The following is a 12,512-nucleotide window of genomic DNA, read 5'->3' on the forward strand; positions in this document are numbered from 1 at the left end:
AAACCAACCCGCAAAGGGACCAGGGAGCTAATTACGGTACCGCAATTTGCGGTGCCATAATTAGCGCCTTCCCCATTCCCATAGAGCCCTATGGGGAAAAAATGTGAATGGGGAAGGACAATGGGGGAAGGGGGAATTACCGCCCCACCAACCTTGGAATAGGGCGGTAATTCCCCTTTCCACCAAGGCGGTGCCAGTATTTTACCGGCATGGACCAAGGTGCTAGTAGCTCCTTGGTCCACCGCCATCCGTGTAATGAGGCCCTATGTCTTCTTCATCAACGCCTTTCACTTCAGGTGAAGGAAAGGGCAGCCAAAGGATCGACACCTTCCTCCTTTCTCTGACTAAGAATCCACTCCTCAGGTGGTGGATCTTTCTTCTCTTCTTGGTGCATCTCCCAAAGATCTAAATAGGTAATCTTTTTTCTAATTTCTTCCCCTTATACGCAGTGTAAGTATTAGTCATATGTTGCAATACCACTTTTGACAGTGATCCCCTTGTGGCCACGGCATGAACATCTTATCTACCGTGCCTTTCACCCATTCTGCACTATACTGTTTGAGCTTGGGCATATGTTTTGGCAATGTTTTACATAAATGCCTCAGTGGGGTGACATCTCCCATTTTAACAAGTCTCAATTGATTGTCAATACTTACCAGTTTTCACAAAAAAAATGGCTTTCACTGCTTTTTTAATGCTTTTAAAACAACAAATATGAGCACACCCCAGCAGTCACTGCTCAAACCTCTACCTTTTTTCAATTATCTCTGTTTGTCTCTAAATTGGTACCAAATTATTTACTCATAATTTCTCAATTTCCTCAACAATAATTTCACAACTTCTACTGCCTCCTCAATACTTCTACTTCATCAGACAAACAAGACAAACTAGTCGACTTTGCACATATACCAAAAACCTCTTGTGATCACCATTTTATCCTCTGCCTTCAATCAATTACTCTGTACCGAGTTTAAATCTTCTTCCTATATGAACCTGTCAATACGTAACCTAATGTCTTCAACTGGAGCGTAAGACAATTATTTCTGGAACTCTCTTGAGTTAGGCACCACTTCTATCTCCTCAAACAATATTTCCTGCTACTTTAAAGTTACCACAACCCTGTCCCCTTAATTTGCCATTCCCCTCAATCTACTCACCATACAATTGTTTGACTCAAGGCCTTCAATATCGTCTCGTCCTCCAACTGACCACTTTTGCTTTCCATCCATAAAGCGCCTGTGGAAACCCGGTAGGGATTTCATCAAAGAGGGACCCTGCCCACTGTCTCGATTTTATTGCAAGAATTCTATTTGGTTGCTCTCCACAGGAAACCCTGCAATCTTCCGGCTAAATGGCAGAGGATGTCCGATCGTCCGAAACTCTAGGGTTTAACAGGTCAATGGGTCTTTCTAATCATTTCTCAGTGCTACCACGTGAACTTAAGGTCCTTAGTCAGAAACAAGTCATGCAAAGGATGGGATGCAGAATAATTCTGACATCAAATAATGAGACTCAAGAAGTTGGCAAAGTCTCATTTGACTGTTTTAATATCAATTGTCTAAAACAAGGAGTTACAACGGACATCAACAGAATTTCGATCATGTTCTCAATGTGTTTCATACAAAATGACACTTAAAAATGTATCATAAGTGATGTCATACTACGTGGCGAATAAGAAAAACCTACAAAGGATCGGGATTGGATTAAGAGGAACAAATAAGTATTCTTTCTATACTGGGGCGGGTTGTGATAGGACAATTACTATCAGGTGGACAACTTAAGCCTGCCTCTATTGCAAGTCATCCTCAACACTTATTATGTACACAGAATACTATTGGTTCTTAAACTATAAGGCCCTTCATTATTTGGCCGTCTACAATTGGTTGGCTTGTCTGGAACATTCGGCTCACTAGCAGCACGTAAGCTCATACCCAGGTGCCGGGAGGTGGACATGACTTGTGCTTCCCACCCAATTAGCCCCACATCTCTCATTGCCCATGCCTTCTGCCATGCAGACTGTCTTTGCACTTGGTCTTGCAGATGTTTCTCTTCCCTTATGAATACAATGGGGTATAGGTACACCCTTATCACAGTTCTGGTCTGCATGCCCAACTCCTATTTCCATCCTTGGCTCACGTGACAGGAGACCACAATTCGGCTAATTTTATAGCATTTAATTGTCTTGAACTTATAAACTTGGCACTCATAGTGTTCCTTCCTTGCACCTTGACGAGGTATAATTCAGCTTCCCACATTCACTGTTCTTTGAGGACAGATAACCAATTCTTGGCTGCCTTTAATCTTGACACCATGCTAGACAGCCCTTCTCGCTTCAAGTCCACGATCTTCAGCTAATTCTCTGCTGTGACACCGCAGCTTTTGATCCTTCTTTCTCTGTATGTTTCAGCTTATTTGAATTGTGACACTGATGTCCAGTTTCAACATATATACAATGGCAACTTCACCTGCAATCAATTCACTATATAAAGCCAGCTTCTAGGATCACTTGGTCTACTTGCTTTGCTGCGTCTCTACATTAATTGAACTGCTTGTATTTTCTGTAATGCATCACACATACACATGCAATCGCTCTTTGCATAGGAACGTTCACTTGATTCCTTATTTTGTCCTCAGCTTCTATAAGGTCCATACATCCTCTTCTTCTTATCTTCTTAGTGAATTATCCTCACTTCGCGTGACATCACCAGATTCTTTGTCTCTTGTTTTCATATTCCTTCGGGGACCTCTTCCAAGAGGCTGTCATCCGTCCGGCCGTACATCTTGTATGGTTTTCTTAATGGATAACTTTTCTTGAACACTTGTTGCAGTACGGTCACAACTACTGGTGTCAAACAAAGTGCAGGTTCAGGCTTCCCTCATATAGGCAGTAGGGGGGAGGGACTTCCTGCAGATGCATTCAGCTGCTCCTCTACAATGCCAATCATTCATACATTCTTACTTGCTAAATTTTCCTATATACTTAAGTCTTATCCAGCTCTAATACAAAGAGCTACAAACATTGTGACATTTTTTCAGAGATCCAAAGAATGGCTTCATCGTGTTAAGAATTGTTTGGCAATCATTTTGCAGTTTTTGTTATAAATGTATAACTTACAGGTAAATCGATAAGAATTGATCTATTAAAAATAAAGTGATAACAGTAGAAATCTTTCAAGAGGTAACAACTGTAGCTCCACGAAAAAGATGTTCCAAATGAAAAATACTTATTGGAGTCTTATTTGGCATTTCGATTTGGACTATTCTCCTCATAATGTTAGCATTTTCACATGCTATAAGTAGCGTGGAGCCAGAAAATAAGACAACCCCCACTTCTATCTCCTCACACAATATTTCCTATTACTTTAAAATGACAACAAACCCGACCGATTAAATTGCCATTTCCCTCAATCTACTCACCATTCACCCATTATTCCCATTGTCCCTATTAAGAACCCAAAAACCCAATTATGTCTGATATTAAAAAACCCTTTTCCTGAGTAAAGAGAGATGCTGAGGAACATAATGAAAGTATCAACACATACTTAGATAAATCAGCTCACTTGGCAGACAATGTATGGTACCAGTACATGAAAGAGGTGGGAGAGAGATCATCATAAGAGAGTTATGTGTACTCATCAATACTGTCTACCATGAATGTGGCAAGAACATTTATTGCAAGAGAAATGTCTCCACAGAATGCAAAATGTCTCATTCATCTAGCATCCTCCACCACGACAGGCCAATTCGAAGGGAAGTGTCCAACTTTAAGATGGCGATCAAGACAGACGTTTTCGTAAAGACAAAAAGAATGGAGAGTGGATTAAGGTGGACAAACAAAAAACATATATATCCATCCCAATTTGCAGAGAAGATACAAGCTGTTGACATGAAGAGAATGAATTGGTCAGAGATGACTGAAAAATGAGGGGAGCCAGTATGCTGGGAAAGAGCACAACTGTTGGTGTATGGGCGTGTAGCAACTGGAAATGGATGGGAAGACTCACTAAAAAAAGACTCTGCCCACAGAGTGCAAAAGGTGAACGATGAATGCTTGGAAAATTACCCACTTGTGCTGACAATGAAGCAGGACAAGTGCATATACTACAATTGAAGAACACAACAACCTGTTTCAAGAATGATGGCAAGGTCTATGTTGGAAGGAACAAAGGATGTCGAGAAACAATTAAAGTATCAGGAATGAATGGAGTAACTGCAGTTCTGATGGATCGATATTGGGCCTGCAGATCCAGAGCCTACATGCAGTTGCCTAAAGATTGGGGAGGAGTGTGCTCCATCGTAAATGCACATGTTCCAGCACTAGTGATTCCCCAGAGATAAATGAATATAACAGAAAGAAGAGATCATTCCATCTCCGCCGACTGAAGAGAGAGAACTATTTCTCAGCAAAATTAATAAGGGCTTATGAATACATTCCTGATGTGCACAAATTATTCAGCAAGAACGCCATGATAATGACATCTATATTTACACCAGGACTTCAAGCTCTAATACACGTTAAATGGCTCCACATCACAAGATGGGAGCGGTTGCAGACGATCAATGCATCAATAAAAGGATTCAATGCAATAAAGGAAAAGTTGACTCTCCAGAATAGGTATGTTCTGGATCTGATAGCAGCAATATAGGGAGGCATGTGCGCCAAGGTTGGACCATCTTGATGTGCATTCACACCATCTCATAATGGAGAAAATGCGACCCAGACAGAGGCCATAACTATGCTGACAAACCTGCACACTAAGATTGAAGATGAAGCTGACGAAACAGCAGGAGACAATTGGTTTTCATCCCTGTTTGGATGGATTCCATCTTGGTTGGCAAATGCTTTTTAACTACTTGGAGCAGTATTAATGTCCTAAGGATCATTTTGGGACAAGGCCAGAAAACAGCCAAGAAAGCTATTGGAATGAAGCTAATGATTGACATTAACAGACATACTGGAGAATGGACGCAGACAGAAGAAAGTACTCAAGAGAATATAAAGAAGAGTTCTCTTGCACCTCCAGGAACTGAGTTCTATTATCCCCAGGATTGGAAAAAATATGTAGGACGATGGATTTTTTGTGCACCAGCCAGAGATTGTCGTTTGATGACCTGTAGTGTGGTTGAACATATAAAGAATACTGGCCACCTGAGGGGGGTGACAAAAATATGGGTTCCAAAGAAACAAAAATATGACGAGATGATCGAAGAAGATGAAGCAGGAATTGCAAAAGAGTAGGCGAAGAGTCTGGTCGAGAATGAGATCAGAGGGTAACATGTAGAGGAGCAGGTGCACGTATTCTCCATAGTCACTGCCCCTCAACTCTGTCCTATTGGAATGACAGATGAAGAGCTACAATTGGGAACCCATGCACAATTTTAAGCAATATGTCCATACCCCGTTGGCTATTTGATAGACAATATGCACTGAGGTAGCCATTCCGAAGATACCCTCACATTGAAGCAGTGGAAGAAAACTACCAAGAAGGATGTCCCTTGCCGAGTTGCTGAAACGCAACCATGGATCAAATGGTGCGTGACATGGATATATGTTAAACAACGTTTGATGACAACAAAAAATAATGTCTCAAAGAAGATGTATGAATCTATGCTGAAACGATATGAAAATACTTAAAAATGACGATGTAAATGAAACACTAAAAGAAACATGTATTCCATGATGTAGTACCTATGAATACAAAGAACAATGAAGTGACTCACTAGTCAATAACTGTAAATACGCTGAAATGCAAGGTAGAAAGAAAACATAGAAGTTTGCTTATGAGATGTATATCCTCAACGTTTAGGACGACCATTAGAAAAGATGGACGATGACTCATGTCAATCAACCTAAATACCTCAAATTACCAGCCCAGAATCTTAACGTGGAAAAATTATGAAGAAGCTGTTTTCCTTGTGAAATAGAGGGGTACATTGGCTAAGGTTGCTATTTTGAGAGATGAAGGAAAAGCACAAAGGGAGTCTAACAAGCAGACCTTGTGGAAGGACATATTTCCCAAAGATTAGGAGGAATAAAAACATTTAGTGATGCCAAATATTGGATAATTAAAAGCGCATGAAGTGGGCAAGTCTATGGTCTTGCAACATGGGATGAGGAGCTTGCAAACAAGGGCTATTTATTAGGCCGGGAGCTAAGATAATTGTGTACCTACACTACCTCCGATGTCCTGAGACAGTGCAGACTGGCAAGGTCAGTCTTCAAACAGAAGACACTGCATTGGGGCCTAGCGATGAGAGAGAGTGGGCAGAAACAAGGGGAGAGCTGACGTATCTCCAACCACCTGGGTTTTGTTTCTATGTACATTTGCCAACCAATAGGAATAGGCTGCCATGCACTTTCATATAAAATGTTGCAAAGTATTATTCTGCTGCCACATTTCTGCTATGACGTGTCTAGAAGTAGCTCATGGTGTGTCTTGCGCATAAGACACAACCAATGAAGGACCAATACGCACATTTTCTATACCTTGATATGATCCCCTCATCCAATCCCACCCCTTGATAGGTTTAACAGTTTGCCATTTAGGATGACATCATAGATGACACATCTAGTATTATATAAGCTAAATACTAATGAAAAGATATTGTGATATCAACTTGATGAGTGTTTATTCACCGTGCCTGACTTCGTTGAGATTAAAGAAGTATTTTACCATCTACTTTGAGTCTGTCCAGTTATTTGGTCTGAAATATTTTACTGGTAATTCCATCTAGCACAACAGATGCACAACAGATGCCACAAATTGCTAGAGCACACTACCTTCTGCTTTTCTTTTTCAGAAAGGCTAATAAAAAAATTCAGCTAGCACTCTGAGCTATCCAAAACTTCAAATCATTTCAAATCATATGATGAGGATAAATGGAGTCTTCTAACCACGTATCGAAATGCACAGGGCAACCTAAAGCAGCACAGATGTCTGGAGGAAACATATGGCATTGATAAGCGGCAAACTATAGGGACAACAGTGACAACCAAAGACAGATTAAATGGGGATTCCATCTGTTAGCACAACAATATTGCTCTTCTAGAGACCAAATTACTAAGGGCAAGCGGGGTTGAATTTAGATTCTAGATCTACTCTCACAGAGTGTGCATGGTTAAAATGAAAAGGGATCTGTGAAGGCATCTTTCATTAGGGGCCGTGAGGAGCTCTACTGAACTAATGGCAAACAGAACCGGCAGGCTCAGTATGGATTACTTCTCTCCAATTTACTGTGTATCACACATGTGGGTTCAATGTTTGTGCTTCACACTGTGGGGAAAGTGCATCTGCTCTGGCAACGGATAGAAGAGCGGAGAAAGGGGGCACACGTTCCCCCTGCATCATGCTCCAACTGTTTGCACAATCAAGCTCCCAAACAGACAGGGGAGAGGATGAGGTGACATCACTCACTTCTCTCCTCTGGTTCAGATGTGCTCCTCCCTCAACGCTGCCATACTGTTCAGCCGTTTGCCAAGAATACTGACAGCAGTGGATAATGTCCATATTGTCCGTTCGTTGTTCAGTACGTGGTTCACAGCCATGACCCTTCTTTCATCTGTCAATAGTTTGATCAATATGTGCCTATGCTTACCTGCAGCTAAGGAAGGACTAGGAGACAAAAGACGCCCTGGAAATAATGTTCAAAGTGGCCCCATATTGCACATTTTCAGCAAGCTCAACCAGGGACGTCATTTAGGGGTAGCCAGAGGTCGCAACTGCGACCTCTGATGTCTCCCTTGTGACTTCTGTGGTCACCCTTGCGACCTCTAGAAAAAAATTGAAAAAAATTGAATGTTTTATTTTGTAATGTATTCTCATGGGCTGTGGCCAGCACCATGTGGCTCTTCCGTTCTGGAGTGGCTGGCTTTCTTGTTAAAGCCCCTTAAAAAAAGAAGAAAAGAAGAAAAGGAGTGACACAAGTCTAACACTTTCAGCCCTGAATAAGAAAGATTACGAATACCAAATAATGTGTCTTTCTGTAATTCAATACAATAATTGCTAGACTCATTAGAGGTTTATTTTAGGCACACTTCAGGTGGTGAGTCACTGATTTTGTCTGTTCTTAAACGCCTCAACTCAGCCTTTCATCCTTCAGAGGTCGATAAATGGGTACCAACACAGGTTGGGTGACATTGGGTGTATATTTTTTCTATATAAAGCGCTTCAGCGTAAGTGCTATATAATAACACATCATTTTCATTTGGTCATGGACGTCTGCTTGCATTCACAGTAATTTGGTAATATCGACTTATATACACTGATCTTAACGATACATATGGCGATGCATTCTTATATGAAATGTACATCACATTATAGCGATATCGTAACCATATTTTTTGTAGTGTACAATGCTATGTGATAGCACTTCCTGTTTTGTCAATGGGTGAAAGGTTGTGTTCCATCGCATCCCGCAATATCACTTTGAGGTGGGGGTCAAATGACATCACTTCCTGTGATGTCACCAGGGGGTCAAGGGTCGTGTGATGTCACTTCTGCTACCCCTGGCATTCTGGTGAAATGACGTCCCTGAGCTCAACCCATTTCTAAATGAGAAAATGTGGAAATAAAATAGATTACCACACAAAAGAGGCCCAAGGTGCAGAAGCGTGAAAGGGAAGTCTGCAGAGTTCCCTGTAATCCAGCCCACCACCCTTGCAGCATTATTTACAGACAATCATAAATTGAATGCAGTAGACTAGCGGTCTTAGCACTTACCTGCTATGGGGTCCCCTCTAAGCCATTTCAGATGTCCAGAGGCGGCGGAGTGAATAAGGAAAGAGTGAAAGCAAGGTGTGCACATGTAAACTGCACCTGCAAATAGGCTTTATAGGCGGTGTCTACAATGGATTTTACTATGGGATCCACCAGGTTTTGACAAGGTGCAAAACCAAGGTGGATTCTGTAAGAATGCATTTGTTGTACGCTTGCATGACAACCTAAGGGAATGCTATGTCCTGACGAAGATGGACATCACCTGCATGTCTTGTTAGATGTGTTACTCCCATCGAAACTACTATTCTTCAATGGTCCCATGTTATTCACATTTATTATTTGTTTTTTCTTTCATGACACCTTAGTACTTGACGCACAGCATCCCATAGTTAGATTTTAGTGTATGTGCTTTACTGTTTTAAATAACAAAAAAAACTTTCTAGTTCTTCTTTTGTTCTTGACCAGATTATTGAAATGAAACCTTGTTTGGTTGTTTTTTTTGGATTCAATATTGTTTGGACTGCGTTATTGATACATATCTTATTGTTTATATACTTAGTCTGGTCACAGCGACTAGGGGCCCCCCACTTGAGTGATTCCCTTCACTCGCTTGGGGCACCACTCACGGCACCCAGATAAACTCTTAGGTTTCATGCGATTTATTGATTTGCGACCTCCCACAGCATTCACTATTTGAAACTAGCACTTTAAACAGTATGCACTTTTTTAGACTATTGCAAGATATATTTTGGTACACTGTACTAGAGCTCTAGACAATTTAATACTTTTTTAAGACTCTATTTGTAATAAATAAATACAATATTGTAAACCAACTTTTTGTGTTACATATGTGTAACGCTCACCTGATTCCCGCAGAGGCGCCGGTCTTGACTGGGTGAATGCCGTATCTTCAAAGGTGATGTGTAACACACGGTTGTCTCTTTGGGCTGGACCTCTGTGCACTGTATGTCTGACTCGAAGAGAAAGATGTCTGCAGATAGAAAATATGGGATTAATGAACTGGGGTTATTGTGTGCCTCTCTCCTCTTCCCTTTCTCTTCTCCTGTAGAACCCCAAAGGTTAACGCCCTCACCTTAGGTAAGTGAACGCCGAGCTCTCCATCTGCCTTGGGGCAGGGTGCCGTAACCAGTTTCTTCACTGGATAAGGGTGCAGGCCTCTTGACCTCAGAGGACTGCTGTCCATCGTTAACTGCACGAACGGTAAGTTCTGGGCACTTCAAATGTCTTAAAAGTCTTTTGTAATGATATCTCTTGTTTTGCAGTGTTCCGGCGATGGCGGATGGCGGGCTGATGAGAGTTGAGGATCGAACCCGCGTGAGGAATAGAAGCGCCTGGAAGCACGTAAGTAAGCACTTGTAGCCTGCTTCACGATGCGCACTAACTGTCCCTTTTATCGTGCAGGTACAAGTTCGGAGCTTTAGAGAAGCTGAAGGGTGCTGGAATACCCACTGGATTCGGCGTGGGAAGGAGTAATGGCACGTGAGTAATAAAGTTGCCCAATGTCTTTAAACGCACCTTCTTTTGTCTTTCAGATGCGGGATGCAGCGCCGAAGGCCTCCGGAGCGTGCGAAGAACTGGTAAGCTTTTGTCTTTCAGATGCCGGAATGCAGTGCGAAGACCTCCGGAGCATGCAAAGAGTAGGTAAGCCTTTGTCTTTCAGATGCCGGAATGCAGCACAAGGCGTTGGTGACAGCCGATGGACCAGGAAAGAGATGCGCTGCCACTGAAGACCGTAGTGCTAACCTGTTCTTTCTTTGTTTTTACAGGTGCTGCTGAATACTGGATTCCAGGATGGTAAGCCTTTGTTCCCTTAGGCCCAGGATCAGAAGCAGAAGACACGATGAGCGTTCTGCTGCAGAGAATGCAGAATAACGCAAAGCAAGATTCATCCATCGGGTGTGGTTTAAATAGCCTCCTGTAGTGCTTAGGTGTCTCCTTCCACAGCCACGCCTAGGTAAGAAAAGAGTTCCTGCTTTCCAGAAGAGTTCCAGTGTTCTGAACCTAGGGAGTGGCTCCTGCCCCACCCAACAGGAAAAGTAGTCCCAAACAGAAGAGGATCAGGGGTTCAACTGGCAGGTAAGTAAGCAGCATGGTCTGCTGCAGGTAAGTCCACCCAAGCATTATGAGCCCGGCGCTTCCAGCGCTGGGACTGGGCATCTTTATGAGCCTGGTGCCAATGGCGCCAGGACAGGGTCCAAAAGGTCCCAATTGGGACTGGCTGGCACTCGGAACCGGGGTTATTAGTCTGCTTCCAAGGGAGTCGGGCAAGACCTGATCTTTTGGAAGCAGAGATCATGACAGCACCCCCCCTCAAGGCCCCTCCCAAACCGGGCTTCTCCGGGGGTTTGGGCTTGTTAGGAAATGTTCGATGAAATCTTTTGATTAGACGAGGCGCTTGGACATATTCTGCAGGTTCCCAGGATCTTTCTTGGGGACCGTAGCCTTTCCAGTCAATCAGGTAAAATAGTTTAGATTTGGAGATCTTGGAATCCAGGATGCTTTTGACTTCAAACTCGAGTTCTCCATCAACTAGAATAGGTTTTGGAGATGTAGTTAGTCGGGTTTGAGGTTGCACGGGTTTTAATAGAGAGACGTGGAAGACCGGATGTATCTTCATGTGAGGGGGCAAGTCCAACTTGACCGCTACTGGATTTACTATGGTAGTGATGGAATAGGGACCAAGGTATCTTGGGTTGAATGTGCGTGGTCCTTTTAGAGGTAGATATTTGGTGGATAACCAGACTTGATCTCCTACTTGATATTGGGGGGCTTCCTTCCGATGTTGGTCTGCTCCTTTCTTGTATTGTTCTTTAGCCCTTTGAAGGTGAGAAACGGCTTCCTTAAAGGCTTGGGTGATTGTAGAATGCAGGTGGTCTACTGCTGGTGTTCCAAGATCTTGGAGTGGATCCAACTCCGAGGTTCGAGGGTGACTACCGTATAAAAGAAAAACGGGGTCTTCCCAGTTCCCGAGTGGACAGAGTTATTGTAGGCATATTCGGCTATCCAAAGGATATCTTTCCAAGTTTTTTCAGTTTGTTGTAGCATGCAGCGCAAATACTGTTCCAGAGTTTGATTGGTCCTCTCGGTTTGTCCGTCGGTTTGAGGGTGGTGGCTGGTCGAAAGTCTCACATGAATTTGAGCCGACCGACAGCAACTTCGCCAAAAATGAGAAATACATTGACTACCTCGATCCGAAATTAGAACTGAAGGAAAACCGTGCAGTCGGACAATGTTTTCGAGAAATTCTCGGGCCAGAGTTGCTGCTGTTGGTAAGCCTTTGAGTGGAATGAAATGCGCCATCTTGGAGAATAGGTCCACGATTACTAGGATCGTATTGTATCCGGAGCATGGAGGTAGATCGGTGATGAAGTCCATAGAAAGCGTATGCCAAGGGCGAGGCGGGATGTCAATAGGGCGTAAGAGGCCGGCTGGTTTTTCCTTTTGACTCTTGTTTTGGGCGCATACTCCACAGGACATTATAAAGTCTCTGATATCTTTTTTCCAAGACGGCCACCAGAAGTAGCGCTTGATCTTTTCCGAGGTCTTGGTCATACCGGGATGTCCTTCCATTAAAGAATCGTGATAACAAGAGATTACCTTTTTCTGTAAATCTGTGCTGGGCAGGTATAACCGTTCTTGGAAATATAATAGGTTGTCCTTCACCGTAAAGTCCTTTCCCTGCAGATGCCAATTCTGTATGTCTGCTGGAGTTACCAGTAGCCTGGCTTTATCCTTAACTTCCTCTATGGATTGTGTGGTGATTACACCTAGAAT

Source organism: Ambystoma mexicanum, chromosome 5q (genome assembly GCF_040938575.1).
Source record: "Ambystoma mexicanum isolate Mex_15411 chromosome 5q, UKY_AmexF1_1, whole genome shotgun sequence".
NCBI classification, from domain to species: Eukaryota; Metazoa; Chordata; class Amphibia; order Caudata; family Ambystomatidae; genus Ambystoma; species Ambystoma mexicanum.